The sequence below is a fragment of the Calonectris borealis genome, chromosome 1 (genome assembly GCF_964195595.1).
Source record: "Calonectris borealis chromosome 1, bCalBor7.hap1.2, whole genome shotgun sequence".
NCBI classification, from domain to species: Eukaryota; Metazoa; Chordata; class Aves; order Procellariiformes; family Procellariidae; genus Calonectris; species Calonectris borealis.
Window position 1 is genome coordinate 109,770,636 of NC_134312.1, and position 6,000 is coordinate 109,776,635.

Sequence of the window (6,000 nt, forward strand, 5' to 3'; positions counted from 1 at the left end):
GATATTCCAAATTATTTTTGTAAATATTTTTAACAAATTTTCTTTATGTAAAAGCATTTACTGTATTTGCAGCTGTATCTTGGGATGTCAGACACTGACATTTTTAGCTAATTTATTTTAAAAACTATTATTCTAATTTAGCATATCCCATAGTAAAATCAGATTCTGAAAAGTAAGGACAGATTTTTTATAAGGTTGGTAAATCAAAGTTATTCTGTTAAGATCCTACTGTTATTGCTAGAATATATAATTAACCAGCTTCTAAAGAATTACCACATCTGCATACGGGAAGAATAAATCATTGAGGTAGAAAGAAGAAGACCTTCTTAATGTCCTTGTAAATAACATGGAAAATCTGAAGGTTTGCCCGGGAGCCGATGTAAAAGAAAAATCTAGTTTAATGTGCTGACCTGATTCTGTTCCTCTTGGTAACCTTGCTATAAGGTTTTAAATCAGATGGAGCATATTTGAGAACCTAATAGAAAGCAGTATGGATAATGAAGTGTTTTAAAATGAAATGCAGAGAACTATTGGTAATTCTGGGTTTGAGGTTGGGGTTTTTTTTTGGTGGTTTTATTTCCTTTCAAATATGGCAAATTATTTTAGAGCATAAATATATATACACCAAAGCGTGTTTACTGTCACTTAAATCTAAAAAAAAAGAAAAACCTATGTCTGTGTACATTCACATATGTATGTGTGTACACACACATACTTCATTGAGATGAAAGATAATGATTGTTTTCTTCAGAATAACAGACTACATTTTAACACAAGCTTTAAGAACTTAAAGCTTGTGTTAAAACTTTTTCACCTATTACTACCCCAAATGGCTGCAGCTATTCCTTTCTTCAGGTTTGATGAAAAGAAAAATATTGAAACACCTTTTCTGCATCTTAAGTATCAGCCATGTTAGGTACCACCACTTAAAAACAAGACTGAGAAAATTAAGCTGTATGTTTCGCTAAGCAGTAGTACATTTGCAAAGATGATGATAATGGGAATTACAGTAGCTCAGACTAACTGCTTCCTCTGATGCCAAATGAACACGGTACTAGAGCATTTCTCTTTGAAATGCTCCCAAAGCTGCAGTTGCTCCACAGCCTTAAGGGGCAATTTTGAGACAAGGACAAGTCAAATGTCTCTTTTGAAGCGCCAAATTTTATTTTTTCAAGCAGTATTCTCAAAATGGAAGATAAAGTTCAGAGTCTTTTGCAAGAGAGCTTCAGTGCAATCTGCACTTTGGAGAAGTCACTGTGGTTTAAGTGTGAGTGATAGGGACTTTTGCTGTACTAAATGAAAGTGCAGGGCTTCAAAGTTCAGTGTTTGCCTTGCAACAATTGCCAGCTTCTGGTATCTAGACTCAGAAGTGAGGTTGATCTTTGCTCTCAAAATTGCTAATTTTGTCTCAGAGGTTGAAATTGTCGGGGAGAAACCAAACCTCCCTTAAAGCTGAATTCTGGTTTTCATGTCAACAGACTGCTTCTAGGTAGGAATTGTCAGGATACCTGCACGGCTTTTCATTTGCCCCGTGTCTGCCTTGTATGAATGGAGCTGATTGGGAGTTTTCTAGTTAAAGAAATCTGATCTAATTCTGATTGATAAGAAATCTTCCTGACCACCCTTTGGGTGGGTGGAAGAGGAGAAGAGAGAAGGAGAAAGGTTCTGCTGTCAAATAGCAAGTAACACCCTTATGAAAGCTCCTGCCAGGAAGCTGAGGTTCAGGCTGTCTCTCCTGCACGACCGGAGGGTGTCCCCCAGCCACCCGCAGTCCAGGCAGGGTCTCTCGCTCTGTTTATACAAAGCGGAATAGCTCCAGCAGAGCCGGAGGTGCTTTCTCCAAAATAGCTGGTGATCAAGTTACAGCTTTGGGATCTTGGAGATCAAGGTTCAAACCACCTTTCTGAATCACCGAGAAGAATTCCCTTTTGGAACAACTTGAATATAAAGGCTTCTCTGCCGTGTAAAATCCCACTTCAAGCAAATCAGACGTGTGAGTCTGTATCTCGGATGGCTAGGAGGTGTGCCCTGAGAGCTAGGGTATTCTGAAGTGAATCTGGGTCCATAATTGTGAATGGATGGCAAACTTTGAAAGCCCTCGGTTTCTGTCCTGATGTGACTACTGTTGTTGTTGTTTAAATCTTTGATCTTCCACAGGATTTCTCTTTTAGTTTGTAGGGCAGTCTGTGATAATACCATATGGGTATTATCGACAGGGCCGATGGGCATGTGACCATATGGCTCTCCCTTACCTTCTACCACTTGCAGAACACTTTGCCAAATGCCATGCATTGCTCAGATCACCTGCAAGGAGTGAATTAGGGTTGTGCAGCAAGCTAGGCTGTCTGTGAGATCCCAGCTCTGCTGTGGAAGGTGTGTAGATAATGAGGGAGGGAACTGGAAAAGGAGGGAAGTGAAAAAGGGGGCAATGAGTTATAGACAAGTTAAATGATACCCCAGGTACAGTGTATTAAAAATACACTCCTCTTCAAAATAAATGTAGTCTCCACTAAATGAGCTACAAAATGGTTAGCTGAGGAAGGGATGACTGTCCAGTAGTGGATTTCTGTGAACTGATTCTTATTTCAGTGTTTTTCATTTTCTTCATGCATGGGAACCACTGTCCTGTTCTAGATCAATCTGTTTGGAGACATCCTTCTCACTTCAGCCTTTTCTCTTGTCTTTCATCATTTCTTCCTCCTTGCTTTATTGCCTCACTGTCCACCCCAGGCCTCTCATCAAACTGCTGCCACTTGCTCCTTGCCTCCCTGTCTGTCACGCCCATGCTGCTGGCTGTGAAGCAGTGGGAGAATCAGACTAAACAAGATTTGCCTATGCTGTGCCCAGGTGAGTGTTCAGGCATGCTTCGGAAGGGGAGCTAGTGACTGAAACAAATAAAATAATTGCATTTTAAGTTGCAGAGAATTTATAGACCAGTCAAGCTTGCTTGCTTGCTAAGGCAGGGTTGTTTGGAAAAGTTACCTCTAAATACTGTTAGATGTCAAAATATGCAGCTAGATGAAAGCATGTCCCTTACACTTAGATGAGCATGTCTTCCAAAGCATATTGGAAAAAACGGATGTAATAAACACAATCCTCTGACATACGAGAATAGAGGAAGCAGTGTTAACTGCATGTGTAGCATTTGTGACACCAGGACTGTAACCAGTCCCAGTATTATTAGTGTGGCCCTGAGGGGTTGTAACACAACTCCATGTAGCTTAGCGTTACATCTCTGACAATTGTCAGTAGTGGATGCTTAAGGAAGAATGTGTTATGTATCACCATACAGTGATACTTCCCAAGAATATTTTCCTAACCTCCAGCAATTTGTAGTTCAGGAACTTTATGAACCAAGGGTAGTGACTTTTCAGTGAAAAACTGAATAGCTACCCATTTAGTATTTGTAATGAGGGAGTGAATGCTCATTTAGCAAATGTTATATGAGCACATAAAGACTCTGTGTTCAGTCTGTACATACGAGTGAGATGAGGAATTAATTTCCCCATTTCCTGCCTTATGAATGTTTTACTGAAAAACATTTATACTATTTTTTAGTTAAGTTCTGAAAACATGGGGACAGTCCCATGGTAAGGAGTGATTTGATAGGAGAAATTGAATAGTGATATTTAAAATAACATTAAGCAATGTTCTGGATGTTGTGAACAGTGTTTCTTATTCCCATGGCAACTCTAGTCTTTAAAGGTAAGCAAGTTCTTTTAAATGTTGTGGCCTTGTCATTCATTTTATAGGTGAATTATTTTAGCATTACTAGGACATTTAATCCATCATGTAAGTCTATCATACGAAAGTGAGCATGGCCAATTATTTCTCTTTTATGTAATTTTATTGTAGGCACTGATATACATCTCTGGAGAGTATTTTCAGGTAGCATGACTAGCTGTTCCATGTAAAATTTCCTCATGTTCTGTCTGTAAGAATCTTCTGGCAAATATATATCTATTTTTAGTTCATTACTATTCAAACTTGTATGTAAAAATATTCGACATAGAGCTATTTTTTTTGTTGTTACTGCAGAGATGCAATGAAAAGCAATAAGCAAAGACTAAGTTTATTTTGGAGAGGAGGATTTAGAAAATACATGTGATTTAATTCCTAATGTAAAACTTTCTGTATATTACAGTACATGATCGTTTTTGAGATCCAATTTTAGACCCTGGTCCTGCAAATTCAATATAAGATCATAAGAAGATTCTGGGAATCTGGTGCCTCCAGCTCTGAACAAACCCTGGAAATGCAGTCTTGGAATGTCTGTTCAGGAAATCTTTTCTGGAGATGTCTGGAGAGCTCTTCAATTTAGCTTATCTAGAATCCGGATCTTATCTAGCAGGAAGGAGATTTGTTCCAGGCCTCACCATGGTGACTATTTTTACATTAGTCTGTTGTCTAAATAGTAGAAGTAACATTGGAGTTGAAATGAGGAACCATCTTATCTTTCCTTCCTGCATGGGAATGGCAGAAGGCCAGGTCCTCAAGTTCCCTCCTGAAGGCGCTCCTTCCAAATCCATCAGTTTTCATCTGCTGATTGTGTACTAGTGCAGGATGGAAAGTGCTCCTGGTGTGCAGGGTGTTCACCTGGATTATTAGAGTAGCAGGGAGGTCTAGAACCCAATTTTTTCAATGCCTGAGAAAATGATCTAAACATTATACCCTTTCCACGAAAGAAAGATGCTGTCAGCTCCCACTTCCCTGAGTTGCACAGGCAGAGATTCAGGTGTCTGTGCAGATTTGTTCCTGGGTCAGCCCTTTTGAACTTGTGTGCCTAAATTCTAGTTCCTGAATTTTTCTCACTTTAGGTACCTAAATTGTCGGTAGATTTGGCCTTCAGTCTGCTATGATAGATCTTGTTCATAGACATAATGACGAAGTCCTTCTCCTCTCAGACTTTGGTGTCATCATGTGGACTAGTGTAGATGTGACTGATTTATTTTTAATTCATATGATTAATTTCCTTATTGCCAGAACCTCTTGTGTCTGTTTTATTTGAGGCTATTCAGTTTCTGTCAAGGAAAAATTTCAGAGCGATACGGGAAAACTGTAACACTTACAGACTAGTAAGGTGATTTGGATGGTCTCAGGCTGTAGCATTCGCATTGCCACGGTTATTTGCCAATCAGCTATCCTCTCTAATTGGAGTATAACAACCCAGGCCATTTATCATTAAGCATTGCAACATCAGTCTCTGGCCTTTTCCTGAACTCTTAAGAATTGTGACTTTTCTTTGAACTCTCAGCTTTTAGTTCCACTGACCCTATTGCCCATTTATAACTGGTGCGCCATTTATCACTCTTGGGCTTAGAAATATGGTGGGGGAAAAGGCTCAAGCGCAATCATTCACACCTATGGTCTCTTTGTATTTGGACTTCACAGTTTCTGTGTAGTGTAACTGATAGGGAGAGGTTAGTTACAAAACTGTAATTCCATTGAAGGATTGTGATAATACCATACCATAAACTGTATATGATGCTCAAGAGGTTTGACATCATCGGGGTTCTGAGATTAAGTTACAGCATCTACTATTAGTCTCTGTCAGTATCTGTTTTAGAAGAGAGTTTTTGTGTAACCCCAGTGTAACATATAGGATGTTTTGTAAGTTAGGAAACTTGCTGTTGCATTAATCCTCTCAGAGTCATGTTAATAGTTAAACTATAGCATGACATAAACCAGATTTGGTACAAAAAGACATAAATATTTATTTTTATACGCTACAGAGAAATTTTCTGTACTGACTACTGACAAGGTCTTGGCATATCAGACCGAATTGGGACTACTTTGGCATTTTAACAGTTTTGTGTTCTCAAATGAAAAAAAAGAAAGCAGCATGTAAACCTATCAGAAAGAGTTACTGTGAGCCTAGAGTATCATTCCAGGAAAAAAGTCAATGTGTATTTTAAAAGCAAAACAAACCTACTCCTTTCTCCCTCTTGCATTCTCTTTTCCCTGTATAGTTTCTGCTATTTACACCCCCCCCCCCACACA